This window comes from Coregonus clupeaformis, chromosome 10 (assembly GCF_020615455.1).
Source record: "Coregonus clupeaformis isolate EN_2021a chromosome 10, ASM2061545v1, whole genome shotgun sequence".
Classification (NCBI taxonomy): domain Eukaryota; kingdom Metazoa; phylum Chordata; class Actinopteri; order Salmoniformes; family Salmonidae; genus Coregonus; species Coregonus clupeaformis.
In genome coordinates, this window is record NC_059201.1 from 14,552,346 (window position 1) to 14,568,431 (window position 16,086).

Below are 16,086 nucleotides of genomic sequence, written 5' to 3' on the forward strand. Positions count from 1 at the left end.
TGCCATCAGTCAGGATGTAGCCCAGAAGTTAATTGACAGTATGCCAGGGCGGATTGCAGAGGTCTTGAAAAAGAAGGGTCAACACTGCAAATATTGACTCTTTGCATAAACGTAATGTAATTGTCAATAAAAGCCTTTGACACTTTTGGAATGCTTGTACTTATACCATAGTAACATCTGACAAAAAATATCTAAAAACACTAAACCAGCAAACTTTGTGAAGACCAATACTTTTGTCATTCTCAAAACTTTTGGCCACAACTGTAGATGCAGTGTGTACTGTGTAGGCTGTGTTTTTGGATTCATGAGATTAGTTGATTTGAGAGGTCATTGACCCACTTCACCTTACATTGGACACTTTCTGACAAAGAACACTGGAACTTCCAAGCAATGACACGAGGAGGAGTGTCGAAAATGTCCACTCAGTAAACACTTTTATCCCTTGCCCTCCCAACCTCACCCAGGCTTCATAGTTTCCCACTGCGAGTTTCTTTTGTTCCCATCACAGCAGAACTCGAGCAGATGGTGAACTCGCCTAGTTGGGCACCAGGCAGTAATGACAAGCACGACCAATCTCACGTTTGATATCAGTTGACTAGACTTGCTGCGCTGGTCAGCGCCAGGTGCTCTCTGCATGTTAACTTGGAGGAGGGCACGAGCTCAGAGAAGCGCGAGCTCAAGGCAAGCGCTGTGCCGGGGTTACCAGTGGCGATGATAAAGCTCTTCTGTCAGCCGCGGGCAAAGCACAGAGGATAGAAGAAAGGCTGCTGAAGAAATGAAAACTAAACCTCTGTGAAAAGACGTCGCTTTTTGCTAAGTTAAATATTGTATAATTTATTTTTCATAGATATAGGAATGTTATCTTTCAAGACTGAGCGCTCAAATTGCCTGTTTTTCCTGGAGCAGCTGAGTGTGTGTACAGGGGGAGAGACATTATTGTGGATGATAAAATGCTAAGGTGAGACCAATTGCTCATTTTCATATATAGGGCCTATGCTACAATTTATATATCTAGATAACCATTGTGAAATAAGTCAATGAATGAGAATCGCATGCTTAGCTTTTGAATATTATCCACAGATATAAAATCATGAACTTAATTGGAAACGGAAATTACGGAATAATTAGACATGATCAGAATATTTTATTTTATTTCTGAAATGATCTACTCCTTGCCAAAGAATGCAAACAAATATGCCTGCTATATACACTGCACTCCTCACGCATTGAAGTGAATGCGACTGTCATTGAGGATACATTTTTCTTTCTAACGTGGTGGTGACAGCACAATTGGCATATCTTCGAAATAAAATATGTAGGCTAAGGTCTTATATGTAGGCTAAGCTCTTTGTTTATTTCGCTCAATGGAACCCTGGCCGTTCATATTTCTATTGTAGAAGCTGGCTGAATCTCACCTCAAATGGTAGGGCTAGCTACAGCATCAGTGCACCAATTGGTTTTGCAAGGGCACTGTGATCCGCATTCAGTAGCTCACATAATATGGAGGATGTAGTCTCATATGTGTGTGTCTATAATTAATTCATTTCTATCAATTGAGAATGCGAATTCATATCGATTTTGTCTGAGGGATGACACACTGACACAGCAAATTGCCCAGTGTTACCTAGTGTTGATTTTTCAGTGTCACATTTCTAGTGTTGATTCAGTTGTTAAATTAACTCATAGTGTTAAATTAACACTCATTGGTGTAAATGAACCCCAGTGTTGGTGTTAATTACCAGTGTTAAACCATAGCCACACCAATCGTTATCAAATGTCTGATTAATGAATGTTATGCTACTCAAATATACATAACATAATTTTTTCTAAACTAATCCTATCTGTTATTTGGATTTATTGCACCCATATCTGAAATATTTGTTCCAGTTTAGATGCTTTAGGTAGTCTCATATCTTAGTCTTCCAAACCCTGGCAGTCATTCTGAATGCAGGTTGGATACCAATAGGAATTATACATCACTTTGCAAGCAAGCGTAATGTGACTTGCAGGCCTGATTTTGCCTGTAAACCATGAGTTTCAGACCACTGTATTAGCATACGAGTGGCGCAGTGGTCTAAGGCACTGCATCTCAGTGCTTGAGGTGTCACTACAGACCCCCTGGTTCGATTCCAGGCTGTATCACAACCGGCCTTGATTCGGAGTCCCATAGGGTGGCGCACAATTGGCCCAGCGTAGTCCTGTTTTGGTCGGTGTAGGCTGTCATTGTAAATAAGAATTTGTTCTTAACTGACTTGCCTAGTTAAATAAAGGTAAAAAAAAAAAGAAGCCCTTAAAATAAGGCCTTATGACAGGGTTCCCCAACTGATGGCCCACGGGCCGAATTTGGCCCGCAAGGGATTTTATTTTTGAATGCTTTATTTTATTTTGTTGGACATAATAGACCAAAAACACTAAAAATCAGCTCCAAGTTATTTTAATTTAAGAAATCTGTTCCCAAGTATTCCCACGCATAATAGAGAGAAACATGCAGTCTACAAATTATTTGTAATTATGTTCCGGCCCCACAACCATGCACTCAAGAAAAAATCTGCCTGCGGCTGAATCTAGTTGATGATCCCTGCCTTATGAAATATGTTTTTAAAACAATTTAACTTTAAGGATAACATATTCTCTTATGATCTCTGTTGGTGAAGGCTACAGGACTGAAAATGGCTGAATGCAACAACCATGTCTCTGTCACTAACAAATACAGTCATGGGTAGTAACTCTAAAATTATGCAAATAAGGCTTTACACTAAGCTGTATGTTAATTTAACACTGAAAAGTGTGGACCCGTATAGACACTGAACCAGTGTTAAATGTAACACTCAGTGTTGATTTAACACTGGAGAATTTGCTATGGACAAACGTGCACTCACACAGTAAAATAGCCCAATATAAACCGCTTTATAAACAACAGCAGAAAAACATGCAAAACAAATAATTTGCCATAATGTCGCCTATATTATTGCCACACACACAACACGAACACAGGGAAAGCAGCTGAAACAGCTGACTGGCAGCTAAGGTCTCTCATGCCCCATCAGTTTCATTTGCATACGAAAGTGTGAGGATCCTGGCAGATGTCTCGACTGCTCTGTTGAGAAATTCGACAAGAAGTCTTCGGGGAAAATAAAAAGACAACGGTTCCTCATCCTCATCGGCTCTGTTGTAGCTGTTGCGCGATAGCGGCACCTGTTACTACTCTCTTTGAAGCTGAGCCACAGAGCCAAGATGCTTTGAGTGACTCAGGGCCACATTCAATCAAACCTACACAAGTCAAGTCTTGGTAATGTGGAGGATTGGATTGAAAAATGTATCACAAGTTGTAATACTTGGATTGATTAATTGTCCTACAGTTACAGAGGCAATCAACATAAAAGTTAAGCAAGGTTTTGTTTTTCAGTTTAAGGCTTTTGTTTTCAAGGAATGGCAGTTTCTGTAATTTGATTAAATTGAGGCTGATGTGGGAATGTGCGAAGTTCATTGGCCGAGGCTCAGTTGATTTAAATGATCCTGTTATTCACTACTGTGCTCTTTGGGCTTGCCAACTGAACCAGGGCTTTGTCTTGGGAAAACTCTGAGAATGCTGACATGTATGGATGTACTCTAGCCAGAGTGGTGAGGGAGGAGGGGGGAAGAGGCTATTAGGTATAACCCGCTTTAGGAAGCCGTGTCGTGCCCTCCCCCACACACAAAGCAGGATTCTCCGCCAGCAGTTCAGGAGTCGTGAGAACCAGCCAACTCAAAGACGTGTTTAACACAGTATGTGTGTGTGTGCACTTGCATGTGTGCATGTGCTCACCACAGAAGTCGTTGAGACCCATTGAGAGAGCCTGGGACTGACTCTGCACTGTGGGCTCTAGTTTTGGGGGTGTTTGAGGGGGGATGGCTGGGGACGACTTGGGTGCTCCAGCTCGACACTCTCCCATTGTGACTGCAAGTTGAGGGGTGAGGGAAACACGTCACCCCATTGTGAGATTTTTGTAAAGATGTTTCTGACTGAGGCAGCTGTTTGTCAAACTCTACCCATCTAATGTCTGGGTAGGGAATTAATGAATGGGAGAGAGAGAGAGAGAGAGAGAGAGAGAGAGAGACTTACAGTTATTGGTACTCAGAATATTAATTAATAAAAAAGTGTTATTGGCCCACCAAACTATTTGAAAATGCTTGTTCAGTAGTATTTCATTGTGTAATCTACATGCCTGACAGTGCTGAGGTGATATTTTTATGCTTTGTCCCACATGGGGCATCCCTTGAGATATCGGATTTGCGTCTCTCTATTGGTGCAATGTTGAAGGACTTTGCCAAAGTCAGCATGATTGATCCATGCTCAGATGACATATTAGCTTTTCTTTGCCGTTGTAGATAGAATGCGAAAAAAATAGGAAATAGACAGAAGAGAGAGATGTAGTGATATATATATAGAGAGAGAAAGATTGTGTGTGAGAGAGAGAGAGAGAGAGAGAGAAATAGTTACTGTCAGCACCATCTCTGTTCCATAGGGAATTTGGCATTTGTGAAACGCCCATGTTGGATCTGAATAGCTTCAGCTACTGAAACATATAAGACTGCCTCACATTAGCGTACTCTAACACAATTATTAATTAAACCGTGTCACATTAGATGGTGTTAGCATAATTATATGTTTTTTATTTGTATCTTGTTAAAAGTGATATAATCATTACAAATAAAATTTTATTTGTCAAATGCTTCATAAACAACAGGTGTGGACTAACAGTGAAATGCTTACTTACGGGCCCTTCCCAACAATACAGAGAGAAAGATAATAGAGAAATAATAGAAAAATAAAACGCGTAATAATAATAATAAAAGTAGTAATAGATACACAATGAGTGACTATAACTTGGCTATATACAAGGGGTACCAGTACCGAGTCGATGTGCAGGGGTACGAGGTAATTGAGGTAGATATGTACATATAACTAGGAATAAAGTGATAGATAGTAAACAGTAGCAGCAGCATATGTGATGAGTCAAACAAGTTAGTGCAAAAAGGGTCAATGCAGATAGTCCGGGTAGCTATTTGGTTAACTATTTAACTCACTATTTAGCAGTCTTATGGCTTAGGGTTAGAAGCTGTTCAGGGTCATGTTGGTTCCAGACTTGGTGCCGTGCGGTAGCAGAGAGAACAGTCTATGACTTGGGTGGCTGGAGACTTTGACAATTTCTAGGGCCTTCCTCTGACACCGCCTGGTATAAGGTCCTGGATGGCAGGGAGCTCAGCCCCAGTGATGTACTGGGCCGTATGCACTACCCTCTGTAGTGCCTTGCAGTCGGATGCCAAGCAGTTGCCATACCAAGTGGTGATGCAGCCAGTCAAGATGCTCTCAATGGTATAGCTGTAGAACTTTTGGAGGATCTGGGGACCCCATGCCACATTTTTTCATCTCCTGAGGGGGAGGAGGCGTTGTTGTGCCCTCTTCACGACTGTGTTGGTGTGTTTGGACCGTGATAGATCCTTAGTGATGTGTACACCGTAGAACTTGATGCTCTCGACCCGCTTCACTACAGCCCCGTCGATGTGAATGGGGGCGTGCTCGGCCCTCCGTTTCCTGTTGTCCACGATTAGTTCCTTTGTCTTGCTGACATTGAGGGAGAGGCTGTTGTCCTGGCACCACACTTCCAGGTCTCTGACCTCCTCTCTATAGGCTGTCTCACCGTCATCGGTGATCAGGCCTACCACCGTCGTGTCGTCGGCAAACTTGCTTTATGGAAGAGCAGAGCAGAGAAGGATTCCTATTGGCTCAGAAGCAGTAGTGCTCCTCAGAAGCAGTATTGCTCCTCAGTTCCCTCCCTCTCCTTCCTCTCTCTGGCTGAACAGACACATTTCTTCGTCCTCTTCTCAGCTCCACACCTCTGCTCTGCCTCCACCAGCTGCACCAAAGCCCTGTGTGATGTGGAGCGAGACGCCTGCATACTAATGATGCCCAAACAGGTTGCCTCTCAGGCAGACCAATGCAGGAGGAGCAGCGTGCCTCTCAGGCAGGCCAATGCAGCAGGAACAGGGTGCTTCTCAGGCAGACAAATGCAGCAGGAATAGGGTGCCTCTCAGGCAGGCTAACGAAAATGCACTTATCCAGGCTAGTTGCTTGTAAATATCCTTTGCTCTTTGCTGTTGTTTTTTTATATGTGATTTTGTTTGTATGTTTATGACTGCTGCAAAATGAATTGCCTCTGAGGACATTTAAGTTTTTCTAAATCTAAAAGGACCCATGAGCACCATCATGTGAAGTTCATAGGAGCATGTCAAATTGGGTGTCAAATGAAAGCTAAGAGTCTATATTATTGAGAATTTAAGGCATATATATACATTTTTCAACCATTTTCCAGGACTAAGCAAAGGCCTCTTGTAGCTCAGTTGGTAAAGCATGGCGCTTGCAACGCCAGGGTTGTGGGTTCGATTCCCACGGGGGGCCAGCATGAAAAATGTATGCACTCACTAACTGTAAGTTGCTCTGGATAAGAGCGGCTGCTAAATGTAAAATATATATATATATATACTGTATATATTTCTGGTCAAACAGATGGAAAAGGGGTCTTAGACAACATCTACCAGTTATTATTAAAAGTCTTAAAAGGTATTAGAAATACATCAAAACACAATAATGTTGAAGCAAAGACCCCTGCCAACTAATATCAACACATATTTCGTTTTGGATAAATGTTTTGCCTTCTGTAAGTTTAAGAAACATTGCCTTTTACCTTGTAATTCTGTTACCAAAAACCCACATATCTTTAAGATATTTTCTAATTTCTCTCCCTCATGAGGAGGGAGGATAATGAACGTTCACAGAAGCAACAAGTTAAGGAAGACCCACCAATTAGTTATAGTGTTTTTTTTTATATCAAGTTTGTTTATGAATTATTAAAACTCATAATTCTGTTACCAAATCGGTAACAGAATTACCTAAATTTAATCAGTAATGGAATTGCTGCAGTTGAATTGGCTACAATGGGAAATCATAGTAGTCACAAACCACAGTTGGGTCACCTGCTACTGTCCTCCCTTCCACTGGCATACTGTTATGTTCAGCTCATAATAGGCTTGGGCGGTATCCAGATTGTCATACCTTCATACCGACCTTGTGCCATACCAGGATATCAGGTCATACCGGCACTGAACACAATGCTATTTTCAAACCCCACCCCTCTGTAATCCGAAGGTTAGCAATGCTAACAAGTACATGTCAAATCCCATAGACAATGCTAACGAGCGCATTTGCAAACATTTTATACAGTCTCTGACCGAAACTATTTGCAGGACAGACATCCCAGCTCATAAAGTTATACAAGTACCTCAAAAATGCTACTCACAGTTTGCTGCACGCACAAAACAAATATTAGACCTCAACTAGCCGGTGCCCCCGCACATTGACTCTGCACCGGTACCCCACTGTATATATAGCCTCCCTACTGTTATTTTATTTTACTTCTGCACTTTTTTTCTCAACACTTTTTTGTTGTTGTTTTATTTTACTTTTTTATTTAAAAAATAAATGCATTGTTGGTTAAGGGCTGTAAGTAAGCATTTCACTGTAATGTCTACACCTGTTGTATTCGGCGCATGTGGCCAATACGATTTGATTTGATTTGATTTAGACAAGGCACTTAATCCAGGAGGGGATTCTCTGCTGTTACCAAGCGAAGCTTGATTTTGGAAGAAGCCAACTACTTAGCTAGCTAGATAGCGAACTAGCTACTAAATTAGCAAACCACAACTGCAGAGCATTTAGCACATTTTGACACTTAACTTAATAGTTATAAGATATCTAGCTGGCAAACATTTAGTTGTGAATTCCATACTGTAACTAGATCACCTGGCGTTTGCTGCACAACAGTGAGTGACTCACAAGACTCCAGTCTCTCGTCGTTGTGTGCTTGTAAACAAACACCATGTGACTGGGGTCTACCGGTAAGCTTCATAATACAAAATTATGTGACAGGTGAAATGAAGAACATGATCTTCTTTATCTCATAATGTATTGCACAAGTTGACTGCAGGTATTTACTTAAAAAGTAGCTACAAATATTCACATTTATGAAAAAAACTCAAATAAATATTATCAACAGTATTGACGGTATTGAAAAACCATCCCATGGCCATTTCCAAATACCCTGGTGTACAGTGTATATACGGTTTACTGCCCAAGCCTAGCTCATAACAGTTTTTTCTCTCTTTCTGTCATCTGGTGGTCAAAGCAAGACTGTGAAATCAGTCTAGACAACCCCTCACTCACTCACTCACACTCACTCTCTCTCTCTCTCTCTCTCTCTCTCTCTCTCTCTCTCTCTCTCTCTCTCTCTCTCTCTCTCTCTCTCTCTCTCTCTCTTCTCTTCTCTCTCTCTCTCTCTCTCTCTCTCTCTCTCTCTCTCTCTCTCTCTCTCTCTCTCTCTCTCTCTCTCTCTCTCTCTCTCTCTCTCTCTCTCTCATTCTCTCTCTTATCTCTCTCCAGTTAATGTCACCTCTCCCGGCTCTTACTGACACCTACCCTCTTTCCATTTTTACTGTAACAAGCATCCTCACCCACTGAGCACCGACTGACACCGGGTGAAAAGTAGTTTAAATTTGGTCAGCCTGCACTGGCCGGACCAAATCTGAACCAATCATAGACATCTATGTTTCACAAGTTTGGACAGCACAATACAATACAGTACAGTAGAGCCCAGTGGAGAACAGTACAGTACAGAACAGTACAGTAGAATAGAGTTCAGTATGATTGTTTCAGATTTGGTCTGGTCCGGACCAACCAAATGTGGTCTTGTTTGGAGGCAGAGCTCATTACAATAATAGCCAGTGTGTAGAATAATACCCTAATATGCAAAATAAGGATATTGCATATTTCTACTTTTGTGTACCTATTCAGGATACATTACTATGAAGAGAATGATATTCATATCCATAATTATGCATTTCTGTATAGGACAGATCAGGGACCCATGATGTAATTCTGTTACCGTAATTCCGTTACCAAACTCTGCATCAGCATAGTTCTTCCAGTCAATGTGTTTTTGTGACATCTTCGGTGTAAATTGTTCAAAGTAGTCCTTGTGCATAAAGTGGTATGGTTTGTTAAACTTTGAAATCAATGTTTTTTGTTTGGCATACATTTTAATGTGAAAAATCTGAGTCAAAGCGTAATAACGTTACAGTGGAATTGCCCAGCAAGGACATGGAGTGCCCATCAGCTACACACATGCCTGGCAGGCCGGCTGTCAGCAACACATGGCACAGCTTGGGACCCATGTATGGAGCTGTAATTTAGGAGTATTGCGACTGTAAACGAATAATAGTGATGGAATGGTAGGTTTGGCTGTGGTTGCTGTATTGTGATATGCTGTGTTTCATCAGTAATAGTTGCTGTTTGGGAAGGAGACATGCTACGGTGCATTGGTAGCTGTAGTCAGTAGAATCTACTAGGCAACAGCAGTCCCTTGTTTCTTTGTTGTGGTAGCGGGAGACTGAACGTAGGCGCGATATAGTGGGAGCCATGGTCTGCTGGTATAGCAATTATCAGCCTTTTCGTTTGACGGTGTCTGTTGTTTAATGTTCAATCTTTGGTTAACAAAGTCGACGAGCTACGGGCAAGGATTTCTTTCCAGAGAGACATCAAGGCCTGTAACATACTCTGTTTCACGGAAACATGGCTCTCTTGGGATATTCTGTCGAAATCGGTCCAGCCAGATGTGTTCTCAGTTCATCGCGCAGACAGGAATAAATATCTCTCCGGGAAGCAGAAGGGCGGAGGTGTGTGTTTCATGATTAACGACTCATGGTGTAATTGTAGTAACATACAGGAACTCGAGTCCTTCTGTTCACCCGACCTAGAATATCTCACAATCAAATGCCGACCGTATTATCTCCCAAGATAATTTTATTTGGTTATAGTCACGGCCGTGTATATCCCCCCTCAAGCCGATAACACGATGGCCCTCAAAGAACTTCACTGGACTTTATGCAAACTGGAAAGAACATATCCTGAGGCTGCATTTATTGTAGCTGGGGATTTTAACAAAGCAAATTTGAGGACTAGGCTGCCGAAGTTCTATCAACATATCGACTGTTGTACTCGCGCTGCTAAAATCCTCGACCATTGCTATTCAAACTTCCGGGATGGTTATAAGGCCCTCCCCCGCCCTCCTTTCGGCAAATCTGACCACGACTCCATTTTGTTTCTCCCTTCCTATAGGCAGAAACTCAAACAGGAAATACCCGTGCTAAGGAGTATTCATCGCTGGTCTGACCAATCGGAATCCATGCTTCAAGATTGATTTGATCACGTGGACTGGGATATGTTCCGGGTAGCTTCCGAAAATTATTTAGACAAATACACTGAAACAGTGACTGAGTTTATCAGGAAGTGTATAGGTGATGTTGTGCCCACTGTGACTATTAAAACCTACCCTAACCAGAAACCGTGGATAGACGGCAGCATTCTCGCAAATCTAAAAGCGCAAACCACCGCATTTAACCATGTCAAGGTGACTGGGAATATGGCAGAATACAAACAGTGTAGTTACTCACTCCGCAAGGCAATTCAACTGGCGAAACATCAGCATAGAGACAAAGTGGAGTCGCAATTCAACGGCTCAGACACGAGACATATGTGGCAGGGTCTACAGACAATCACAGACTACAAAAAGAAAACCAGCCACATCGCCGACACAGACGTCTCGCTTCCAGACAAGCTAAACACCTTCTTCACCCGCTTTGAGGATAACACAGTGCCACTGACTAGGCCCACTACCAAGGACTGTGGCCTCTCCTTCTCCATGGCCGACGTGATTAAGACATTTAAGCATGTTAACCCCTGCAAGGCTGCCGGCCCAGACGGCATCCCTAGTCGCGTCCTCAGAGCATGCGCAGACCAGCTGGCTGTTGTGTTTATGGACATATTCAATCTCTCCCTTTCCCAGTCTGCTGTTCCCACATGCTTCAAGATGGCCACCATTGTTCCTGTACCCAAGAAAGCAAAGGTAACTGAACTAAATGACTATCGCCCTGTAGCACTCACGTCTGTCATCATGAAGTGCTTTGAGAGACTAGTCAAGGATCATATCACCTCTACCTTACCTGTCACCCTAGACCACTTCAATTTGCTTACTGCCCCAATAGATCCACAGACGATGCAATCGAAATCACACTGCACACTGCCCTATCCCATCTGGACAAGAGGAATACCTATGTAAGAATGCTGTTCATTGACTATAGCTCAGCATTCAACACCATAGTACCCTCCAAGCTCATCATTAAGCTCGAGGCCCTGGGTCTGAACCCCGCCCTGTGCAACTGGGTCCTGGACTTCCTGACGGGCCGCCCCCAGGTGGTGAAGGTAGGAAACAACATCTCCACTTCGCTGATCCTCAACACTGGGGCCCCACAAGGGTGCGTGCTCAGCCCCCTCCTGTAACTCCCTGTTCACCCATGACTGCGTGGCCAAGCACGCCTCCAACTCAATCATCAAGTTTGCAGACGACACAACAGTAGTAGGCTTGATTACCAACAATGACGAGACCGCTTACAGGGAGGAGGTGAGGGCTCTGGGAGTGTGGTGCCAGGAAAATAACCTCTCACTCAACATCAACAAAACAAAGGAGATGATCGTGGACTTCAGGAAACAGCAGAGGGTGCACCCCCCTATCCACATCGACGGGACCGCAGTGGAGAAGGTGGAAAGCTTCAAGTTCCTTGGCGTACACATCACAGACAAACTGAAATGGTCCACCCACACAGACAGTGTGGTGAAGAAGGCGCAACAGCCTCAGGAGGCTGAAGAAATTCGGCTTAGCACCTAAAACCCTCACAAACTTTTACAGATGCACAATTGAGAGCATCCTGTCGGGCTGTATCACCGCCTGGTACGGCAACTGCACCGCCCACAACCGCAGGGCTTTCCAGAGGGTGGTGCGGTCTGCCGAACGCATTACCGGGGGCAAACTACCCGCCCTCCAAGACACATACAACACCCGATGTCACAGGAAGGCCAAAAAGATCATCAAGGACATCAACCACCCGAGCCACTGCCTGTTCACCCTGCTATCATCCAGAAGGCGAGGTCAGTACAGGTGCATCAAAACTGGGACCGAGAGAATGAAAAACAGCTTCTATCTCAAGGCCATCAGACTGTTAAATAGCCATCACTAGCACATTAGAGGCTGCTGCTGCCTATTGAAATCACTGGCCACTTTAAGAAATGGAACACTAGTTACTTTAATAATGTTTACATATCTTGCACTACTCATCTCATATGTATATACTGCATTCTATTCTATAATATTCTACTGTATCTTAGTCCATGCCGCTCTGTCATTGCTTGTCCATATATGTATATATATATGTGGTCCTCTGTAGCTCAGCTGATAGAGCACGGCGCTTGTAACGCCAAGGTAGTGGGTTCGATCCCCGGGACCACCCATACACAAAAAAATGTATGCACGCATGACTGTAAGTCGCTTTGGATAAAAGCGTCTGCTAAATGGCATATTATTTAAATCCCATTCCTTACTAGTTTTGTGTGTATTGGGTATATGTTGTGAAATTGTTAGATATTACTGCACTGTCGGAACTAGAAGCACAAGCATTTCGCTACACCCGCTATAACATCTGCTAAACACGTGTATGTGACAAATAACATTTTATTTGATTTTATTTGAATCCGGTCATTGCATATGGATGTTTATGGTTGTGATCTCGTGCTAGCGGCGGTTCTTGTTGGCTTTTCGCTCTATGGCCGTCTAATGGCACACACAGCTGTCTCCTCATTTGACTATGAAACAGACATGTGGCATAGCCGGTCACCATGGTGACGGCATGAATGTGAGGGAGCCTGTTGTGTGGCTGCTGATTGGGAAACACTGCTCACATTTTAGGCCCAATGAAAAGGGCCGAATGAATGAGGAGAAACACATTATTCTTCCCTGTGAAAAGTGCTATCATGTTCTCATTGGACCCAGTTTCCTCTTGGCAGTACCAGCCAGCATCTGAAAGACGAGGGTTAAGTCACTGAGCAAAACGGATACTGAAGACAGGCACTCTGTATACACTGTCTCCTCCCCAATGGAAAAAAAGCCATTTGGCTCATTTTTATTCATATGGTTGCCTTTGTGTACTTCGGTGTCCAGATTTGGCGATTGAGAAGGTTTTAGCTATTGATGTCTTTGTGGAACAGTGAGTGCTAATGTTGGCAGAGTGAACTCAGCCCAAGGAAACCTAATGCTGTTACGAAAAACTCAGCAGGACAGGAAAAAGAGCATCCATCTTTGATCTAAGATTTCCAGACCTCTGTTCAGACCTCCAAACAGGGTGTCTGTTAGTTTCTTCCCCCCAGAACTAATGAGCTTTATGCGGGAACAGAGAGAGACCCACACAGCCTACCCTGGAAAGGGACCAGATCTGTCTTCCCCTGGTTGTGTGCTGCTGCTGTGGCTTTGATGAGCTTCATTAGTCCCTGTGCTGTCTGGAGACTCGGGTAATAAATGCATTTATGAGGCCTTGGCATCAAATAGACAGGGCTGATGATATCTCTAAATGACATCTCGTCCTACTTGCCTGCCTTATCCTTTGAACCCCAGGGCTGTGTTTCTGGAAGGGAAGGCACTAAGCTGGGTAAACTTTTACCACAGTGTGTGTGTATTTACAGGTATGTGTATTTGTGTATGAGGTGTGTAGGTGTGTGTATTTGGTGTATGATTTTGTGTACAGTATGGTTGTGTATGTGTGTTTTGTTTGTTTTGTGTATGTGTGTTTTGTGAGTTTGTAAGGTTTTGTGTACGGTGTGTGTGCTCATGCACGTGTGTTTTAAAGAAGCTAAAGCACATAAAGGCTGTGACAGAATGAAGAGGCAGAGTAAATCCCCCCTGCCTGCCTGAGGCCTGCTCTGCTTTGATTCACACTGAACCAGCTGGATAAAGCCTGGATGATGAGGGATTTCTGCCCTTTCAGTGTACCACTGGTTTGTGGAGGTGTGAGTAGGAGTGTGTGTGAAAGAAACTGTTTGTGCACCAGTACTAGGACCAGGACAATGTATGCAATGTATGTACCACCACAGCATGTACAGTATGAGTGGGTGGTGTTTTGCATGCTTCGCAGGCACTGGTTTGCTGATGAGGTGCCTGTGCTCATGTTGTGGTATATGTCTTTATGTGGGTTTATATGTACAGTGGGGAAAAAAAGTATTTAGTCAGCCACCAATTGTGCAAGTTCCCCCACTTAAAAAGATGAGAGAGGCCTGTAATTTTCAGCATAGGTACACGTCAACTATGACAGACAAAATGAGGAAAAAAAATCCAGAAAATCACATTGTAGGATTTTTAATGAATTTATTTGCAAATTATGGTGGAAAATAGGTATTTGGTCAATAACAAAAGTTTCTCAATACTTTGTTATATACCCTTTGTTGGCAATGGCACAGGTCAAACGTTTTCTGTAAGTCTTCACAAGGTTTTCACACACTGTTGCTGGTATTTTTGCCTATTCCTCCATGCAGATCTCCTCTAGAGCAGTGATGTTTTGGGGCTGTCGCTGGGAAACACAGACATTCAACTCCCTCCTAAGATTTTCTATGGGGTTGAGATCTGGAGACTGGCTAGGCCACTCCAGGACCTTGAAATGCTTCTTACGAAGCCACTCCTTCATTGCCCGGGCGGTGTGTTTGGGATCATTGTCATGCTGAAAGACCCAGCCACATTTCATCTTCAATGCCCTTGCTGATGGAAGGAGGTTTTCACTCAAAATCTCACGATACATGGCCCCATTCATTCTTTCCTTTACACGGATCAGTCGTCCTGGTCCCTTTGCAGAAAAACAGCCCCAAAGCATGATGTTTCCACCCCCATGCTTCACAGTAGGTATGGTGTTCTTTGGATGCAACTCAGCATTATTTGTCCTCCAAACACGACGAGTTGAGTTTTTACCAACAAGTTCTATTTTGGTTTCATCTGACCATATGACATTCTCCCAATCCTCTTCTGGATAATCCAAATGCACTCTAGCAAACTTCAGACGGGCCTGGACATGTACTGGCTTAAGCAGGGGGACACGTCTTCACTGCAGGATTTGAGTCCCTGGCGGCGTAGTGTGTTACTGATGGTAGGCTTTGTTACTTTGGTCCCAGCTCTCTGCAGGTCATTCACTAGGTCCCCCCGTGTGGTTCTGGGATTTTTGCTCACCGTTCTTGTGATCATTTTGACCCCACGGGGTGAGATCTTGCGTGGAGCCCCAGATCGAGGGAGATTATCAGTGGTCTTGTATGTCTTCCATTTCCTAATAATTGCTCCCACAGTTGATTTCTTCAAACCAAGCTGCTTACCTATTGCAGATTCAGTCTTCCCAGCCTGGTGCAGGTCTACAATTTTGTTTCTGGTGTCCTTTGACAGCTCTTTGGTCTTGGCCATAGTGGAGTTTGGAGTGTGACTGTTTGAGGTTGTGGACAGGTGTCTTTTATACTGATAACAAGTTCAAACAGGTGCCATTAATACAGGTAACGAGTGGAGGACAGAGGAGCCTCTTAAAGAAGAAGTTACAGGTCTTTGAGAGCCAGAAATCTTGCTTGTTTGTAGGTGACCAAATACTTATTTTCCACCATAATTTGCAAATAAATTCATTAAAAATCCTACAATGTGATTTTCTGGATTTTTTTTCTCAATTTGTCTGTCATAGTTGACGTGTACCTATGATGAAAATTACAGGCCTCTCTCATCTTTTTAAGTGGGAGAACTTGCACAATTGGTGGCTGACTAAATACTTTTTTTCCCCACTGTATAGCTCTTAAACTCTGTGTGTGTGTGTGTGTGCATTCTTGAGTGAGTTATGTGTGTGCATGCGTGCCTTTGTGAGCTTGTGTGTGAGCATAATCGGCGTGTGTGTGTGTCTGTGCGTGCCTGTGTGTGTGTGTGCTCAGTGTAAACCGTGAATGAGTGTGCTGTTCTGTGGTTCCCCAGGCTGTGAGATTAGCTTCATGGTTCAGGCACTCAGGACACATCTGATTTGGTCCTGCTTTATCAGGGACAGGGAGGGAATTAAAGTCACTCAATTTGCCCGTGTCATATCCCCCCACAGCAAATGATC

The 16,086-nt window shown here is 43.4% G+C and overlaps 1 protein-coding gene across 1 annotated transcript in view; it reads left to right on the plus strand.

The window, feature by feature from the left end:
* Nucleotides 1–501: 501 nt before the first annotated feature.
* Nucleotides 502–16,086, plus strand: part of LOC121575196 (leucine-rich repeat neuronal protein 1-like) — a 36,082-nt gene continuing 20,497 nt past the window's right edge. Inside the window, exon 1 of the mRNA XM_045222857.1 lies at nucleotides 502–958. The gene's annotated coding sequence lies outside the window, so the exon portion shown is untranslated. The remainder of the gene's footprint in view (nucleotides 959–16,086) is intronic.